At 33.0% G+C, this 21,663-nt stretch overlaps 1 protein-coding gene across 4 annotated transcripts in view; it reads right to left on the reverse strand.

Moving 5' to 3' along the window:
* The window catches only part of CADM2 (cell adhesion molecule 2), a 1,288,026-nt gene that overhangs the window by 1,253,681 nt on the left and 12,682 nt on the right, over positions 1–21,663 (reverse strand). The gene's annotated exons all lie outside the window — the stretch shown is intronic.

Below are 21,663 nucleotides of genomic sequence, written 5' to 3' on the forward strand. Positions count from 1 at the left end.
CATCTAGTAGTTTTGTTTTTTAAAGATGATTGTCTACCAATAGCATATAAATGAAGATGTCAGGTATAATGAGTTATTGAATATATTATTTCATCATAATATTTCCTTTTTTGTATAAACAGAATAAAGGCAACATAAGACAACAAAAGAAGAGATTATGACTTTTAGTTATCAGAAATATGATCCCATGGGAAGAATTCTGTGGACAATAGACCTGGTACTGAATACATGCTCTGCTACTTCCTAGATGTATGGTATGTCTTTAGGCAAGTCATTTTACTTCTCTACACCTCAGTTTCCCAACATATAAAATAAGGAGTAAGATTACAACGGTCTCAAAAGTCCCTTCTACTTCTATATTTTGGATTCTGTGACTCTAAAATTTCTATGCATGTCTATATATGCCAAGTTGCCAAAAACATTTTTATTAAACATAATATCAGTAACTTATAATATATTTCCAGAATATTGTCAATAAATATTTATTTCAATAAATTGTCAATAAAATGTTATTTCATAATACAAGAGTTTAATTATAAATAAATTTCAAAATAAAAAGTATATGATATGTGTGATGTTACTGAAGAAAAGAAGACTTTTTAAAAGGGACACCCTGCTGCTCAGGAAGGATGAGATGGTAATAAATGACTATAAAGAAAAAATAAAATAGCTTGATTCTTGTATTATATTTTCTCTGACAACAAAAAATATCTAGAAAGGAGAAAACAAAACAGTTAATAGGGAGTTGATACTGAATATGAGAAAAGAAATAAGGAGCACTTGGCAGCTTTGATAAGTTTGATTACCGTGCCAAAGTGAACTGTATGCTATGGTTTGAAAGTGACAGATAGGATAGCTGAGCAATGGCCCAGCAACCTCTGAAAAGTTCTATAAAATCATCAAGGTTCCAAAAGATCAGGGGGAAAAGCAAACATTGTCTTGATTTTTAAAAAGATAAGAAAATGGAATCCATAAACTATAGACTAATGAGATTGATTATGATACCTAGAAAAATATTCCAGTATATTCAAGGGATGGCTGTGAGCATTTAGAAAAGGAAGTAGTAATCACAAAGACACAGTATGGTTTCAGAAATATTAACCTGGTGTAAAATGGTTTCAATGCTTTGTTTTAGGAGAAGAGATGAACTTTCTTTCCTAATTTTTATTTTCATGAAAATGAAAATATTCTCCTTGAAAAGCAAAAGAAAATTATCCTATATAAGTAAAACTAATACGGGATTTTGTTTTCCTAAAGCAAACATAAAATCAAGTTAATATTTTGTGAGGTTTAAATTAATTTTTATTTTCACTTTAAAAAATGGTCTCTATATACATATATATATATCAATGTGTATATATGTACATATCTACATGTATTCACATTTATGCTGTATTAGAAGGCTGGTTTGGGTATAATGGAGAAAGAGTAGATGATCCCAGAAAGGAGGAGGATGAGATGGATTCCCCTTTCAGTCTTCTTCAAATATGTCTCTCCACTAAGCTGTCTTTACTCCCCTCTAATAACTGATTAATGGGTAAACCTTTTCCCTTGGGGAAAAATAGAGAAATCTGCTCTCTCCCCTACAATATGAAAAGCAAGTCAATTTAAGATCACTGACACTTTATTCTAACAAATGATGGTTAGGGGTAAGATAAACAAGATGTCTCCAGGTTGGAGTTTATAGGAAAGAGGGCAAGGAAGTCCCTATCTATCTAAAAATATCTTTCTCTGAGCTCCCCCCAAAGTTGAGAGACACAGACTTAGCCTGGTCTCTAAGAGGCTCAGGGTTTGGTGACCCTGGTCTTAGCAGAGCAAAGCCAATGTCCAGACTCAGGGTGTCATAGGAGCTATGTGGGATCTTCTGATGCTCTTCTTCTTCTCAGGGTCTGCCACAACTCGTAATTAGAATCAATGAAAGATTTTGTAGGGCTCAGGAGAGAAACCTCTGATCAACCTCTCACCCTTGGTTTTCTCAAGCAAGAAAGGGAGATCAACTGTCTCCCCCTGAAATCTCCTCTTCCCTCTAGATTCCAAACTTCCTTCACCATCCCCAGCTGTGTATGCAACCCTCCACATGTCCTCCAGGCTCTGTTCCTCAAAGTCTCTGGATCATTCCTCTATCACAATGCATATGTATGTATGTGTTTGTATATATATATATATATATATATATATATATATATACACATATGTACACATAATGTATATTTAAATGATTACATTTCAAACTTCAAGGAAGGATATTTTAAGGAAAAAATTTTGAGAATGTCCAGAAAGTTGTCAGAATGATGAAGGGTCAAGGACATGGCATGTAAGGATAGGTTGAAGTAGCAATAATCATTTAGCCTGTATAAGAGAAGATCTGAGTGAGAAGGGGAAAAAGAAGAGGAAGATGGATAAGTCAGCAAGTAGAGGTATCTCTTCCACAAATTGACGTGCCCCACCACAGTCATCATCAGAAATTAAATGACAATTTGGGGGGAGTTTTGTGGAAGTCATAGATACTTGCAAAGAAGAGCAGATTTCTGGTTTCTAACCCAGAAAAACTTTAATTTTTAATATAAAAATACTCCATTTCTTTTTTAAAGTTAAAATTTGTAAAAAGTTAAAGTTTGAAAAGTTTGCAAAAAGAACTCAAAAGTCAGCAGATGGCATGAAGGCTAGAAATGTAGAAATATCTTTAAAAGTGTAGTAACTTATAAACACATATAAAGTACTTGTAAACACCCCATAAAAGAAAAAAAATTCAGACTTCTTTGTTATGACGAGAGGGTGAAAAAGTTTGATGTGGATTTTCCAGATGCCAGGGGAGTTGCACCTCTTACCTATACGATGTAACTATGCCATATAAAAAGTAGGTGAGACATTAGATTTCTTTGTTCCCATAAAGAATAAGCAGCAAGAAGTGAAAGTTCAAGGAGATATGTTTAGATTTGAAATAAGGAAAACCGTTCAAACATTTTGAGATAATCAAGAGTGGAACTGATAGTCTTAGGAAGTACGGAATTTCCCCATTTCATATCTTTAAACAAAAGTTGAAGAACCACTTATGAGGTACAATGGAGAGTGGAGCTTTTATGTTGGATTAAATGGTCTAAAATATTTCTTCCAACTATGATATTCTGTGATTCTATAATTTTGTCAATACATAAATATATTTCTTTTTAAAATGTAAGCAATCATATACATCACAATTTTAAAATTGTTTAATATTCAGAATATGTATTAAGGAACATTGGACTACATAGCCAGATCTGATAGAAGATAGATCATTAAGATTTAAGTGGAGAAAATGTTTAATTATTTAAAATCCAAAGAAATACAGATCTGGTTCTGAGAGCTTTAATGACTTAATATGTGTTTGGTTCCTGAGAACAGTTATATAACTACTCATTCCATAGGAAACTTTTGGTTAATGGAAGAGTAATAGTTTAGAAATCCATACCTCTTCTCATCTCTTATTATTTATTAAATATTAAATAAGATACAGTAGTAAAATTATCAGATATACATATATATTTAATGCTTTCATTAGCCATTTTCAGGTGATTTCTTGAGAATGATTTATTCTCCTGACAGTTTTGATTTTTAAGAAACTTTTCTTTTATTTTTATGTCAACATAGTTTTCTCTTTTCCCCCTGTGCTTTCCTTTCTATAAATACGAAGTCTGTTTTTCTGTTATTTATTCCAACTAACATATCTTTTAGAAAGTGCAGCAGTAAAGACATTTTTAAAAAAGTGTTTTGTCAACATTTTCCACTTCTTCTGGTTTGATTGAGAATGGGTCCTTGGATTAGTTAAAGAAAATTAGGAAGGAAATGAACCGAATGTCCTATTTTAATGGCATTTAAAAAAAAAAAGCTGGGTTTACTCCTTTGAAAGAAAAAAGTGTAACTTTCATTTTTATTTTTATTAAAAGGAAAAAAAGTTTCCCAAGGTAGCAAGATATACATATGTTTTAAAAAACATGATCATGTTTTCCTAATACTTATGTCATTAAAAATTTGAAAAAACATTCCATATCTGCTCAGGGCTGAGATTATGTTCACTGCCACTAAATGAATTAGGTTTCTCTCTCTTTTTAGAGTTCTCTACCCAAGAGAAATGTGACTGGCTACCCAGTGATTTAGTTTCTCCAATACTCACTTAACAATTTAAAAAATATCCATTTTATTAACATGAGTTATCTATTTGAACAAGTTGAAATTGAGGCAGAGACTTCTGGCTCTTTAAGGAAATGCTAATATAATTAACTAATAGGTGCTTATGGGAAGTCATGATAAGTTAAGTGAGGGTTTGTTAAACTAATGACAGGAGAGATAAGTGTTCCAAATAAAAATATTAGAGAAGGGTATTCAGAAAGAAGAAAATAAACCACTTCTTAGAAGTGGACATATGGGCTAAAAAAAAAAAATAGGAGACAAGGATTGGAAAGACATACTTAATAAAGCATTTTGAAACAGTTCTAAGATTGAGCTAATGTTTCAAAATGAAGTCACTTTAAGATCCTAAAGATTTAAGAGATGTGATTTTGTTTTAAAGTGTAGGATTATGAGCAAAAGATTATATAGTAACCTTTTATTTAACAAAAAGAAAAGATCTAGGTTTTGAAATAAGAAATCAATATTTGGTAAAGAATTTTAGGACAACTGGAAAGTAGTTTGGCAGAAACTAAGTATAGGCCAATATCTTACACTATTCATTACTATAAGATAAAAAATACATGCTGTACACATAAAAGGAGGTACCAGAAGTAAATTAGAACAGATAACATATTATTTATCAGTTATATGGATAGCAGAGGAATTCATAAGCCAACAAGAAATAGAGAGCACTTTGAAATGTCAAATGGGTAATTTTGAGTACATTAAACTATAAAAATTTAGTACAAACTAAACAAATATTGCCAAAATTAGAAGGAAAGCAAAAAATTGTGGCAAAAATTATAGACAGCCTCTCAGAGGTTTCATAACTAAAACATGTAGAGAACTTTGTTAAATTTATAAGAATAAAAGCTATCTCCCAAATGATAACTGTGCAAAAAATATGAATAGATAATTTTTGGATGAAGTATATGAAAAATACTCTAAATAACTAATAGAGAAATGCAAACAAAAACAATTCTGGGATATCATCTCTTACTCATCAGATTGGCTAAAATGACAAATGCTGGAAGGGATATGGAAAAATGGAAACACTAATTAACTATTGATGGAGCTGTGAAATAATCCACCCATTTTGGAGAACAATTTCGAATTATACCCAGAGACTTATAAAATGTGTATACCCTTGGACTCAGCTGGGTCTATTTCCCAAGGAGATCAGGAAAAAAGGAAAAGAACCTTTATATTCCAAAATATTTATAGAAGCTCTTTTTGTGATGGCAAAGAACTGGAAATTGAGGGAACAAATTGATGGAATACTACTGTGCACAAAAAATAGCAAGCAGGGTGATTTTAATAAAACCTGGAAAGAACTCCAAGGGATAATGAACAGTGAAATAAGTAGAACCAAGAGAACATCATCCACAGCTACAGATTTAAGTCTTGAAGAATTCATTATGAATGTTAACTCCATGGAATGAACTGAAAGGTGGAAACATGAAAAAAAAATTTGTGAACATGTCTATCTCCCAGATGATGCCTTCAGAGATGTGTGGAGGGAAGGGAGGGGCTGAGACACCTATGGATAACTTATATTAATAATAATAAAATAAATAATGTGGGACTGCGAAAAAGGCCCCCGACACAGAATGGAATGGATGGGACTGTGTACAGTCTCTTTCCATTGCTAGCTATATGATGTTTAGCAAGTCACTTAAAGAAACTGAGCTTCATACAGGTTATCTATAAATTGGAGATAATACTTATAGTATCTGTGTGACCTGGTTATTATAAAGGTGTGTTGCAGTAGCACTTACTGCAGTCAGAAAACCTATGTTCAAATCCTGCCTCTTTTACACCTTTGTGACTTTGGGGAAATACTTAACTTCCTTAAGTCAAAGATTTATAATCTATAAAATAAGGGAAGGGACATGTGAGCTAGATGATCTCTGAGTGCCCTCCAGCTCCAAAGCTATGTTCCTATTATAATTGATGTGAAGTTCTTCAACGTTCCATGAACTAAATGATATAGTTTATATAATTGCATGAAAGATCATAAGCTATTACCACCATTACTCTTATTGCATTAATGATATACTGAAGATTGATACCCAAAGTGAGAAACGTCACAATAATAATCGAGATGACAAATGGCTAAGCGTGGTATGATGTTATGAGGGAACCAAGTTCGTTTTAGGCAATAAAGAGGAAATAAACTGCTTACGAAGTGCCTGTAAGGGGTCATTCAAAAATTAACCGAGGCAGAGATGGCATGATATGAACAAAAAGTCCTTCTGAGGGCAGGACCAAAACAATATCTATTCCTCTGTCCATTACCCATCTACTGTTGGGTTGGCCATGGTGGGAGCCAATTGGAGGGAGAGGAGAGGAGGATGACGTGGTGATGGCGGGAGGCAATGAAGCAAGGCCAACTATTCGCGGCAATATTCCTGCTTAGTTATAGCGGAAAATCACGGTGTGTACCAAGGGTGATGGATAATTTTTTACAGTTCCTGAACTCTGTCTTTTCTCCTCCTGCTTCCTGTCCCCAACTCCCCAACGCTGTCCTCAGTAGGTATGTCATAGCACATCGTAACCCATCTTCATGGAAAGAATTGTTTTCATTTATCATTATCTGTTCTAGTAATTAGAACAGCATATGCTTCTTGGAACAGTTGTGCCATTGCATGGTCTAGGGAGTCAAGGGAGACAGCTGGGCTAAGCACAAACAAATTTGAGCTGCTGACGGCTTGGAAAGTTCTATTTAAACACTAACTTTTAATAAACACACATTAATAATCACAGCTAATACTACTGTGGTTGCATAATCAACACAAAAGACAGAGGGAGATTAGTCTGAGAGCAAAGAAAAGTTTTTTTCCAGCACATACAGGGCAGATGAGAGAGTGAGAATGATTTGAGAAGGGGGAAATGAAGCTTCGATGAACTAGAAAAATAACATTGGCAGAAATAGCTAATTTTGTAAAAATGTCCATATTACCGACAGAAATGAGCAGCATTAGTCAATTAATAATGTTGAGATAGGAAGACAAGAAATGAAAGTATATCAATGTTAGAAATGACTATTTTTTCCCCACCAGGACTAGAAGTAATATAAGTTCATGATATTTTAAGTGTGAACAGGGAAAAAAAGGAGATGAAGTTAAAAACACTAATATATTGGAAGGGAAAATAAATACCACATGGCATAAAACCATTTGGTGTTGCCATAGTTGTTTTGGCAGCTTTGGGCACAATGGATAGAACATCAGGCCTGGTGTTAGGAAGACCTAAGTTCAAAAAAAGTCTTAGACACTTAGTAGTTGTGTGACCATAGGTAAGTCACTTAACCCTCTTTGTCTCAGTTCCTCATCTGTAAAATGATGGTCTGGAGAAGGGGAAGGTCAACCACTCCAGTATCTTTGCAAGGAAAATCCCAAATGGGGTCATGAAGAGTTGGAAATAAATATTAGCTATTGAATAGCAATCATTAATTATAAACCAATATATTTTTAAATAGAAAAAACAGCTTATATGTTTCTGGTTCCTTTAATGTATGAAAGATGTAAGAATATTGTATTTTTAATAAAGTACCATTTTATAAAAGTAATTATTTCCCAATTAATTTCAAATGAAAACAATGAAAAAAATTAAAACAAACTTTTGCATCTTGTTCTGATTTCCTTGGAATTCTTTGTGAACTTTATTTTTTCTTAAAGTTGTCATTTAATACATTTAGCAAATGTCTATTAGCTGTGAGCCCCAGGGCAAAGTATGGCAGTAAAAAGACAAAGACAGCCCCTACCCTCAAAGAGCTTACTTTCTTCTGAGATCAGGAACTGAAAATACATCCTGGACACAGAGGTGAATGTGGATGGGGCTGTCCTGCCTTGGGGGCAAAGGAGAGATTTGAGACTGTGCTCTAGGGGAATGTGAGAAGGGAGGGTATTCTGAAATGCACTATTATCCTCCTAAAGGGATCAGACACGTTTTGGATGTCACGATAAAAATATTAAATCATATTCTGAATTTAAAGTGATCAATATGAATAAGGTCTTTTTTTAGGTTAATTTAGAATTTCATAATTCCATTACAGGTAATCCGTTTATTGGTAGATAAATTGAACTCTATGTCATTTAGCTATAATAGCAATTAGTGAGTCACCGTTTATATGAATGTAGCTGCTTTTGTTATGGAACAAAAATAATATCATGTTCTTCCTTTTAATGTGTGTATTGATTAAATGTTCTAAATTCTGAGATAGCCATATATCTGAACAAAGCTGAAATGGAATGATGAGTGCTATGTGTCATAATTCAGTCTCAAAAGAACATATTTATCATTATGAATATGAATTTTGCTATTTCACATTTCTTTTCATTATCATTGACGAACCACAATTACTTATTAGCCTGGGAGTAAGACTACCTGGGACTGAATCTCAAGAACATAGAAAATATAGATTTAATTATGACCTGTTATATTACCTTGACCATGGCAAAAGGGCTCTCGTGCTTTTCCTGCTTGGCTCCTTATGTAGCCATGAAGCAATGCTATTTTGATTCATTTTTCACAGGTCTGACTGATTTGCAATAAAAATAAATACTGCTGACAAAAACACATGAAATTCAAATCCATTAACATCAAACATCTGATTATAATTATAACATTGTTCATGTAGTCATAAAGGAATCTTATAAACAATAAAACAGAATAGTAAAATTACATGCATCTCTACATGCCAACACAATTACAACTTATTTTAAAGCGCCAGAACTATATCACTGAAGAGATAAACGTAGTCAAAACCAAAACCAAAACAACTGAGGTCAAAGTACAAAGATGAGACTGGAGATCGCTGTCTTCTCCTCTTGGTCTTCTGTCTTGATCTCAATATTACCTACAAGAATTCTCCCTTAAAGATTCTGCTTTCAAACATAATTTCTCATCAAGGTACACATGAAGTTATTGACTACAATGTGCTTGAAGCAAGAGGAGGACTCCAATCATGTACAACTCTTAGCATCCATGACATGTCCATTGCCTTTCCAGATACAGCAACACTTCACTTATCCAGACGGCAACTTCAACCCTCCTGAAAACAGGCACGAAGCCACCTGCAAAGGAAGGTCTCCAAAATAACTACTGCAAAACACTGGTCTAAAGCTGGGTGGCTGGACCAAATTTCAGAAACTTAACCTGTAATTCTCAACAAAGTTTGGCTATCACATTTTCCAGTCATTAAGAACTAAAAATATCTGCATGGTATTCATACGACAAAATTCTATGAGAAAAAATGTTTAATTATATCATAAAATTTGTTTTAAGTAGATTGAACTAGATTTGAGTTAGAAATATGATAGTTAAAATGCTAGAGTTCTCCTATAGGTGTAAGCAAACTTCCATTTCTGTTGTCCATAAATCTGACTCATTTAATTTTCCTTTTGCATTCAACAGAAGTAGCTTATTTAGAAGAGACGAGATGAAGTTGTATGGCTTCATATTCATCAAAGAGAAGGCAACATTGATTCTACGGAGTCTATAGCTTCACATTTTATAAGTAGAAGGAATGCATGGAAACTTTAGGGTTTGGTTCAAAATAAGATGTTAATATCCAGAATAGTGACCATTCAATTACATTTTTAAAATATCATTCTTCCTCTCTTCCTTCCTCCTTTCTTCTCTTTTCCCTCCCTTTCTTCCTTCCTTTTTCTTTTGTCTCTCTCTCACATCACCACACTTTTATTGTGATAACAAAGAACATAAAATCAGAATTTTAAAATTCAAGCAGTATGTATGGAATTATGGTTATAAGCTCTTGAGTTAAATAATGAGACCTAAAATAAAATAACCAGATGCAGAGACATCTGCATAATGGCAATAGAACTTCCTAAAGTCAGGAACATAACTGTAGTTCAGAACCTCGATGAATCTTGATGTCACAATTTAAAAGCCTCAATTTCCCCAAAATGGAAAATAGAGATATATCATGTATTCTATCTACATCAAAGGACTATTGTGAAATGTTTTGTGTATCTATAAATATGAATAACTCACTTATGAGTAATAACTTTCTTGTTTAAGAAAAGGCAATTTTATCTCTGCATCTCTAATTTGCATTTACTAGCTTTTTTATCCTAGGCAAGTTAACCAGTATCTATGGATTTGGGATACCTCGCTAGAAATCATTTGTTAAGATATAAATGGATTGATCAGGAGTTACAACAGGAGTTTCCCTCCAGTGACAAAATCACAGATTTGCTTAAAAATCTATGATTTACAGTTATTATTCAGAATTGAAGGAAGGCAGCATGGTAAAGTTGAAAGAGATGATCTCAAAGCCTGGAAGACTTAAGGTTCTCATACATAATTGCTGTTTGACTTCAGACAAATCACCTAACCTCTCAGTGTTCTGGGCAACTCTCTAACACTTTAAGTTACAAGAGAAGGTGCCTATACATTTTACCAAAGTGTTTCTTCACCTCAGAATTAGATACCAATGACCCAGTCTCTGTCCCTAACTCTAAATCAATTATCAAACTTTTTATCAAACTTTCATAATAAAAAGATACAAATACAGCTAAGGACATATATCTACATCAAAGAGATAAACCTAGGTGGGAGTGCTGAGTGATCTGATGAAAATGTAATTGGGAAATAGTTAACAAAATCAATAAAAATACAACATTTCCATACTTCTAATACATGATTTTCTAAGTCATTGTGTAGCCTATCATTTAGCAGCCCTGTTTCTATTTCAGTCTGATACCCTTCCATCTACATGATAGTAAATATTCAGGTAAAGAGAACTTTGCATGTGATTGGACACATTCTGTTTTCATTTTTCTTTTGAATCATTTGGTATTCTACAGATGGGGATAAAAAACCAATATGGGCTATTCTACGTAGAGGAAAACATTAGTTGAATTTAGTCAAGTAGCTTGTGAAAGTTTGCTTCTTGTTTTTTAAAGAAACAATGCAATCATTAAATGGGACAAGCTGTGACTGTGATGTGAACAAGATGAGGCCACTTACCCACAAGATTCAGAGTTAACAGAGAGACCAGATTTTGCACATAAAACCATTAACTATTCCCCAGCATGTTGAACAGGATCTCTATGTAAGATTAGTAGAAGGATACAAATAAGAATCACAATAGGTTGAGAAAGCATTGATGGGTTGTTTTCAGCATTAGTTTAGGGATTACCTACACCTCTCAGATTGATGATCCTCTGAAATATTTTTCAAAACCCCCAAATTGATTTTTAATTCAAAGAAACAATTGACTTGTGAGAGTTTGTTCATTTCAACTTAAAAATAGGTTTAAGTTTTTAACACTTAAACTTAAGTTTAACACTTTCTAGGAAAATTACCTATGAACTTAATCCAGAACAGAAAAGATTTAGTAAAAAACAAATGCAAGAAAGTCTGGCCATTAAGTCGTGGTCTCCCCGGTAGCTGCAAGATATAGTGTCCCCAGGACACTAGAATCATCATTAAAAACTTGATTTGATTATTACAGTGTTAGAGCTTAAGACCATTTTTCATCAGCCATCAACTATTTGCCTCCTGTGAATTGATCAGTAGGACACTGTAGGTTTTCTATAAACTTGGCTCAAGAACAATAGTTCAAAGATAATGTGTTTTGGACTTCCCTTGTGGCTTAAAATGATGCCTTGTACTAAAATATAATTGTACTTCTGACCAGAATAGAAACAGAATAAGATCACCCCATAGACCTTGGCTAAAGTTTCCAATCTAGGGATACAATTTTGGCTACAGTGCTAGATATTTGGACTCTAAAACCAATATTTCCAAAAATAAAACTGAAAAGATGATGTGTTTTATCTCCTTTCAAAGAAAATATTTAACACTTAGAAAAGAGAAAAAAAATCCATTAGTGGTATATTCTAGTCAAAAGCAGGCCAATAAGAAATATTTCCGTTCTAGTACAGAAATGTTTCTTATGCTCTTTTAAGTTATCTTCAGGCAACCAGTACCAGAAATGGAAATAATTTATTTTCTATTGACAATGTTACTGTTAAATCATTTATATAGCACCTTTCCTCCAAAGAGCTCATTACATGATTTATAAAGCTCTATAGTGGGATTGGCAAGGACTGAACTGTCAGGTTCTTCCCTTGTTCCTCCTAGTCTATTGCACCCTCAATATCTAGCACCCTCATGCATATAATTCACGTCTTTTACATGGAGGATTTGTAATGTCACAACCACATCAATATTTCTGTTGAGAAAACATTTATTTAACTCATTTTCCCGAGTCTTTCTAGGATTTCCGTATCATTTACATGGCACCACAGTGTGGTGCTTTCCAAATGACTAACAGTGTATCCATATAATTGTAGAAAGTGTGTATTTATATCATTTTAACTTCGACATAAAACGTCAGCATTTAAACAGATTGTACATTCCCCAAACATGGGAAAACATGACGAAGTTAATTTGTTTTCCTGTTCAGTTTTCCAGTATCCCAATACTTGATAATAATTGGCTACATACAATAAGCAGGAAGAAGACAAATAAACGACATGCTTTGGTTTCTTTTCAAAGCCCGAATGCCGTGGTCATTTTACTCAGTGTGTATGTCCATGTTGAGCAGTACTCCTCACCTACATGTTGTATAGCCCATATCAGATTAATTTGAAGATCATTCATAGGGAAGTGAAATGAGCATCACTCGAATTATATTTTCGAAGTCTGTTCTTTCCATGGCAATTGTAAAATCTGCAATGGGTGGAACATTTATTCCCTTGCAGCTGCATCTGACTTTTTGGCAGACCCAAGAAGCAACTGTGCTGGCAGCTTAGAATGGCATCTGGGTCTGTCATTTGATTAGGCTGCTGACTGACCTTCTAGATTGTCTATAAACAATTTTACTTTGGTTTGCCCCAGATTTAGGAGAATTTAACTGTTTGTCCCCTTCTGTTGAGAGAACCGCATGAAGCTCTCGGTAAAGGTAGTCCCCAGTCTAAAGGCGTCAATGCCATTCAGTTGTCTGAGATGCAAGCTACATCTCCCTAGAGAAACAATGGTACAAAAAACTGGTGGGTGCCCGAGCCAGCCGGACAAATCTGGATCAAATTGTCAGAATAGAAATATAGTAACAGTGCAATACTTAAGACTACATAGAACTTAGAGGAACTGAATAGTACCTTCCAGTTACTCTAGTATTCCAGAAACATTCATCATTGGATCTCCCCTGACCTAACTGCCTTACATTCTAAGGCGAAAAGGATTTCTCCTATCTTTTCAATGGCATTTTTTTCTATTTACCTTAAAATCCTACAAAGAAAATTATCTATTTCTGTGGAATTTCTTTGGAAAAACAAAGGAAAGAATGAATTTTTGAGAAAAAATTTCTCATATTCGTTACTGTGTCCCAAGTCTTTTCAGATCAAGTGTTCCACCTTGAACCCAACCTTAATAGGACTTGCCCTCACTTTTCAGGTTCCTTGATAGCCATGAATTCCAATTCAAACTCCATTCCCTAGCATTCAAAGCTCTCTACAACAAGGTGCTCCCTTGCACAGACTCTACATTCCAAGCTGAATACTTTTGTCCTCAAAAATGTTTTCTGCTTTTAACAACTGAAGTCTACACCATTCCTTCATCCTAGAACATGCTCCTTTCCCTCCCCTTTTGCCTCTCAAATCCCTTTTTGTCCTTCCAAGCTGACCCCTAGGGCCATTTCTTTCACAAAGTCTCCTCTCATTCTTCCTGTCCTACAAATTACTAATGAAAATGCTTCATCTTAGAATCTGTACTTTTCCCCTTCTAACACACTCACTAAAGCAGAGTCCATCACCCTACAGAAGGTTGATCTTATAACAAAGAAGAAAGAATTCAAATGGTGCCCGTGACACCTACTCGCCGTGTGACCATGGCTGGGTCCTAAACTCTCGCTGTTCATGATAATCAATAATAACCCTAATATGGGAGATGGAGATTGTGGGTTTCCAGCAGGGGAGGAAGTGGCCATGCAATCAAAGGTGCAGGTCCGAACCAAAGGTGTAACTAAACATGTATATATAGACTTCTATGCATAACATTCATAGAAATAAATAGCTTTCTATATGCCTGGGCTGGAGTGAAAGTTGCATGAGAGTAGATACTGTTTCTTCACTCAACTTCATAGATTCCCTTCAAGACTTAGCAGAGTTCTCCCTATGTCATCTACGACATATTGTTTATTGAAGAGAGACTTATTAAAGATTGATTCATCTTTAGATCAGTTTTAGTCATAAAAGTTATGACAATATAAAATAGCTTCCTTTGATATGTCTAAAATATTAAATTTCAGAGCACCTATTTCCATAACTCTATCACGTAACATCTCTATGTGCACGTACACCTTTCCTTTTTAGAGAGAATGTAGCCCGTTGGATCTAGGGTCAGGATAATGGGTTGTAAACCCCACTTTAGTTACTTTGTAGTAACTGTGTATTCAAAGGCAAGTAATTTAAGTTGGGTTTCCTCATCTATAAAATGGGAATAAAAACCGTCCTGTTTAACTCAAAAAATTATTTAAGGAGTGAACTGCACACTTTAAATCATTAGATAAATGTAAATTGTTGGTGTTACTCCGTGTTACTTAACTACATCCAGACTACATTCTTCCATGGGCACTTAAGTTTCTAAGGTGACTAAATTGCATCTAGTAATATCTGGCAATATTTTAATTCATGACAGATAGAAAACATAGTTAATCTACTCTAATATGCGATGTTGTAGTTTAGTTGTTTCAGTCATGCCCAATTCTCTGTGATCCTATTTAGAGTTTTCTAGGAAAAGATACTGGAGTGTACTAACAGGGTTAAATGACTTATCCAAGATCACATACCTATTAAACATCTAAGTTTACATTTTGCTCTAATTATTATTATTATTCTCACTTTTGGTTCTTTCCACTATTGATTTTATTGTATGACATAAGTGCATATTTTTATTGTTTTTTTTCTTCTTTTTCCCTTTTTACATGCAAGCACTTCATGAAATGTGATAGGATGAGAAGACAGAACCCCTTCAAGAGAATCTGAAGGAGCATTTGGAGAGGTAGGAAGAGATCCAGGAAATAAAGGGGCATTCCAGGACAATCCTTTTGCTGCTATTGATTACCAACAGTCAATGACTATGCTACATTGCCTGAGATTAATCTTCATCAAAAATAAGTGGAAAGAAAGCATCTTCTCATTCCAATGGTCTTTCCAATAAATAAAATAAAGACCAGAAGACATTTCTTAAGCAAAATGGAGCAGTTCTTTTAGTACTGCATTTATAAATTCAATCTAGGGAGTGAAACTCATTGCCTGAGTTGCCTTTATTGATATTCATTCTGGTTTCATATCTGACCAAGAAAAGTTGCTGGATATATATTCTTTGTGTTTTTACTAAGAAATTGAATGAACAAATCAGGCAGAATTTCTCTATTCATCAAGTAAAAATAAGTTTAAATTGTGATTATTTATCAAATCAAAATTCAGATACTATCTCTCAAGACTTTTCTGAGGACATAAGAGAGTTGTAATAGTGAGCTAGAAATTACTAATTCTTATGAGATTCACATTTCACTTCCAACAATAAAATCAAGAAATAACTATAGACAATGAAATACTGTATTTTCTGTCAGTATCCTTGACTTAATCATTTTGATGAAAATGAAATTCTTCATCTCTGTAAATATATCTGTAACTACTCTGTAAATATATAGAGTATATTTCTATAGGAAGATTTCATACATAATTTAAAAAGTCAACAGTTCACATTTCCCATTATGTCCTGTTAGTATTAAACATCTCAAGTTCAGAAACTAATTTTTGTAATCTAAAATATGATTACACTAAATTTAACCACTAACTTTTTTGATTATAATATTACTAAATCTGAATAAGAATCTTCCCTTTTTGAGGTTAAGATGCTCCATGCATATGAGAAAAGCAATGGCAAAAGTAATGGATTTAGAGTTCTGTATGACCTTGTAGCAGTTGTTTCACCATTTTTGGACTAGGTTTCCTTATCATCAAAATGGGACTTTAGTTCTATATGGCCTTTGAAGTTCCTTCCATAACTAACTATATAATTCTAGAGGTGAATAAAGTAGTAACTCTCTAGTTTTCCTCTTAGAAGAGCTTTTGTTTCATATATAATCATGTATGTTATTTAGACTGCTCTTTTGAATATTCAAAATGGAACCATTTAACCCAAATACTAGCTCGCATTTATGGCTTACCAAACTTTCCTGAAAGCAATTTTGTATGGTAAGTAAACTGTTGTCATTAGGTCAGTTTTACATATGAATAAACTGAGACTAAGATAGCATGTTATCTGGCCTTGGTCACACAACAAATAAGTGTTCATTTTATATACATGTACAGATCCATATCTATTATGTATATGCCTATCTGTGCATGCATGCATGTGTACATGTGCATGTAAGCAAATTTATGTACATATGTTCCATAGGTATGTATGTATATGTGTATAATATATATCTATAAGTCTAAATTAATTATTTCTTATATCTATCCAAATTCCTCATAATACTATTTAAAAATAGTATTTTGTATTTCATTTTGAACGATTACCATGCTTTATAAAATTTCCATATTACTAAGTCACCATGGTAATGTCTTCTTCAGGTGAAAAATATTCTATTTTGCTTAAAAATTGTATTAAGCTATATTATCTGGTGATTATAAACATTTTGTGGCATGAAACCCAATCCCACTTATTTTACTTGAGGAGTCCACGTCTGAACATAGACATCTACTAACTCTCTCAACTAGGCATACTTGTCTCGACAGTGCTCATCTCTCAGATTACATCTCTCCCTACTGTAAAATTCCTTTTTATGAATCCATGTTAGAGAATAGTATTGATTCTATGTTCCACAGATGAAAGATATGGAAGGTACCGAAAAGAGCAATTAAAGACTTGTCTACAGACATATATTTTGCTCTTAAGCCAGGACATGAAGGTATGTGTATAAAGAGCTAGCAGAAAGATTCATGATAATAGAGATGAGAAATAATATCCTATCTTCAAATGTTTTTTAAGGACATGCATCACTAATGTGTGATCTTCCATGGAAGCATAAGGAAGAAACTCCAACCTTAACATTTTATGCTCAAATTTCCAAAAATCATCTAAAACAACACAATACAATGTGCTCCAAACAGACCACAAGATTATGGAAGAAATAAATGTATATTATATTTCTTCTTCCTAAATAATGCCTGGACCACAACAGGCACTAATCAAATTATCCTTTAATTTCACTTTAATAAGTTGGAGTTACTGCCTCCATTTCACATTAAAAATATTTTAAATACTTTATTTTCTTCATTATTTTTATCTACTCCAAAATGCTTTTTAAAAGTTCTAATTCTAGCTAACTCTTAGTTAAGAAAAAAAAATATTTTAATCATCTGGCTTAATGTATTTAAAATTATATTAAAGTAACTTGGTCTTTAAAAAAGCACTTGAGGAATTCAAAGTTGCCATGTGATTGACAAAAGTTCTCATAATTAGAAATTATTAATTTATCTCTGAAAAGTGGGCAACTGGGGGCAATTGGGTGAATTGCAGGCAAATTTATATAGAAGTACCAACATTTTAAAGTAATAACAAGATATTTAATATGATGGACAATAATAAGAACAGCTAACATTTATACCATGTTTAATATGTGCCACACATTGTGCTAAGCTCATTACAATTATTAAGTAGTTCAATTGTCCAACAACATTGGGAGGGAGGTGCTATTATTATCTCCATTTTACAAATGTGGAAACTGAGACAAACAAGGGTTAAGTGACATACCCAAGTCATACTAGTGAATATCAGAACCTAGATTTTAACTCAGGTGTTCCTGTCTCCACATCCCATGCTTTTTTAAAAATTATCTGCTATATTATGTACTAATCAATAGACATTTTTACTATTATATAAAACATCTAATTTACCTTATGGTGATATCATGGCAAATAAGATATTCTAACACAAAGGATTTTAATAGATATAAGAATAAGAGGAAAAGCTAAAAATCAACTATAGTACTTGGGTGGTTTTAAAAGTAAAATGAATAATGATAATTTTGAACTGTGATATCTTCTATCACCAAAAATAAATGTATTTTTTTTTAATTTGGAAATGTATTCATAAAAATGAAAATCAACATGCAACTTGGGAATTAAAGATGTAGAAGATCTAATACTTAAAAAAGAAGCCTATATTATCTGATTCATTACATTATTTGAAGACAGGAATTGGATCAAGAACAGTAAGAAAAATTTCAACTAAGACACAAAGATGAAAGAACAGCACCACCTAGTTCCCTCTATAAAAGTTTCCGAAACTATCACTGTCTTTCTTTGTCAACTGAATTCATTTTATTGAAAAGTCATATAAATACACATACACATACATACATATATATAAATTATGGTTTTGACTTGGATTTGACAAATCAGTTTTTATATGGGGAAGAAAATTCGAGTAACGTTTTTGGTTGTTTTTCATTGTTTTATTTTTGAGCAAGAAATAGAGAAAATATTTTACATGAACTGGGGTTTTAGAACTGTGTGGTGTGTTGCAAGTTGCTACCTAGAAAGACACTTACATTTTTTAGTAGTAAATATAAAATCTAGATCAAGACTAATATGATTACCATAATTATTTACACATGCAATAGTTCGAAAATGTCACACCATATTTTATAAATATTCTACTCCAAGAATCATTGTATTATAAAAATGAAGAGCATTCAGACCCCTTTTTCAAGGTATGAAAATATAAGAGCCTATCCGAGGAATACAGTAGGTCAAAAGCAGGTACTAAATGAAATGAAACTGAAGATTTCAGCAAAAATTTTGAGTGTTGTTATACTTATTGTCCTTTGGGGTCAACACTTATTTTTATGTTTTTATATATAACATGATATATAACAATAATACATATTATCTGACATAAATATATAATAAATTATAATAAATATACTTATCCAAGAGAAATAAATTCTGACATTATTATATTTTATGGAAGATATTTTGAGAATATTTTCATAAAATTTTTCTCCTAGCTTTTCTGGTTAACATTTGGTTAATCCTTCTATTGTATTCACTAGGGGGGAAAGTTAAGAGTAATATTTGACCTATATACTAAAGAAAAAAAACTGAAGGTTTAGAGTTTAATCATATGAAATTTATTACAACCTAAGGAAGAAGTTTTATCTATACATATATGTATATATATATATAAACACATATACATATATATTACAAGAAGCATTGTTTCTAGATGGTATACTTCAGAATGTTTCCCCTGAAGCATTAGTAGCTCTTTTAAAATTATTATCACCAGTAGCATCAGATTTGCTCATACAGAACTTCCTCTTTTTAAAAAAAACCTAAATATTTTTCTTGTTACCTAGATCCTTTCCACAGACCTCTTTTCCTCATCATTTTCTCTGCTGACCTGGTCATTTACTGTTCTGGCCCACTGAGCCTTTGTGAAATTATGAATCATCCTCTTGAAAAAATCAGTTATATTCTTGTTCACTTGTCATCTTTTCAAGTTGCATTAATACAAAAAACTAGTGTCATAATGAAAATTATTGAATCCATCCTTAAATGAAAAACCTTAAAAGCACAGTGAAGTTTACAACATCGTTTGTTCATACAGTGATGCTGTATCCCCTACAGATATATATTTTGTTCATGTTAGAAAAGGTGTTAAGGTACATTTTCTTTAACCTAATGGTATGGGGGTGGAAGAGTGAGATAGGGATTTATTTTTTAAGGCAGAATTAAGTCTAGAAAGAAAGCTGTAAAAATTTTGGATTTGCTTTTGAATTTAATCTAATGTAATTAAAATCCCCTGTTTAAAATCTTGAATCCTGCAGCATTTCAAGAAAAAAGATCTGCCATTAAATGACAGACTATTGTGTTTAAAATCAGATTGTGCATGTTTTGTTTCATTGTTGCAGCAGATTATAGTTACCAAAAGGCTTGAGAAGCCAAAAACACTTCAAGTCCGTCTCCTGATACATAGAGACTTTGTGACCCTGAGTAAGTCAGTCAGTAGTTGCCAAGAAGTTGCCGACTTACATTGGAAGATGAAATTTCCTCACTCTTCTATTTTACTTGACATCAAATGTAAAAGAAGAATTTGAGCCATTATTGTGTATTTTGAACCAACTCTTGATTATTCACACTAATGGGAAATATGTAGAGGAAGAATAATAATCCTATTATGAATTGTTTTTGTTGTAAAAAGAGTTGGAAATTGAGGGGATGCCCACATCAATTGAGGAATGGCTGAACAAGAGGTGGTAAATGATCATAATGGAATATTATTGTTAGAAGAAATGATAACTGAAATGATTTCAGAAAAATCTTGAAAGGCCTACATGAACTAAAGCAGAGTAAAGTGAACAGAACCGGGAGAACACTGTACACAGTAAAATCAATACTATATGATGAATAACTGTTAATGGCTTAGCTATTCTCAGCAACACAATCACCCAAGACAACCCCAAAGGACTCAGGATGAAAAATGCTATCCACCTCCAGAGAAAGAACTGATGGATTCTGAATGGAGATCAAGGAATACCAAGTTTCAGTTTATTGTCTTCATTTTAATGTGTATCTTCTTACACATGACAAATAAGGAAACATGTTTTATATGATAGCATATGTAGGAATAATATCAATTATCCATATTAGGGTATTTGAGGAGAGTGAGGGAGATTGTTTGTAAATTAAAATATTAGGAAACAAATGCCTAAATTTGTTTTTATGTGTAATTGGTGAAGAATAATTATCAAAAGAAAAAATTACTGTGGATAACTAAAATTCACTATGAATCTCAAACCCTCATTTTGTCCAGAAACATCAACTTTCTTTTACAATCATACTATTCCCTAAGTGTGAAAAGAAGGTTGGAGTCTACTATTTGTATTTATTCACTTAATTTGATAAAGTTCTGAACAAGTAAAAGAATGAATACAAGAAAAAGATTTTTAAAAGAAAATATTGGAGAATCAGTCTTTGATTTATCCAGGTTGGCTATAGATAATAACTTGAAAAAATAAATTGAACTATGTATTAAACAGTTGCAAGGGATGAAGTTAACCTTCATTTCAAAAAGAGTTTAATAGAATTGGCAGAGGGCTGAACCAACCCTACTTGTAAATGCTGGTCCAAGCTTCTGTCATAATTAATGATGATCAATAGAGGGATCAGCCAAGAAAATTTTACTTTAGTGGTCATTGATCAAACAAAAAACATCAAGCACTCACTGTGTGCCAGGCACTGTGCTAATTGCTGGGAATATAGAAGAGTCCAAAAAAAGGCTCTGCTCACAAGGAGATTACAGTCTAATGATGCCATAACAAAAGTCTTCTCCAACATAACCTCTACTCTTAACATTTCTCATAGGATAAAAAAAGGAAAAGCTAAATTAGTGATTATACTACTTTCTTCACCTTCCTTCATTATTCAAATTCTCTTTCTCAAAGTCCAAGACATGAAAACAGGC

This window comes from Monodelphis domestica, chromosome 8 (assembly GCF_027887165.1).
Source record: "Monodelphis domestica isolate mMonDom1 chromosome 8, mMonDom1.pri, whole genome shotgun sequence".
NCBI lineage: Eukaryota > Metazoa > Chordata > Mammalia > Didelphimorphia > Didelphidae > Monodelphis > Monodelphis domestica.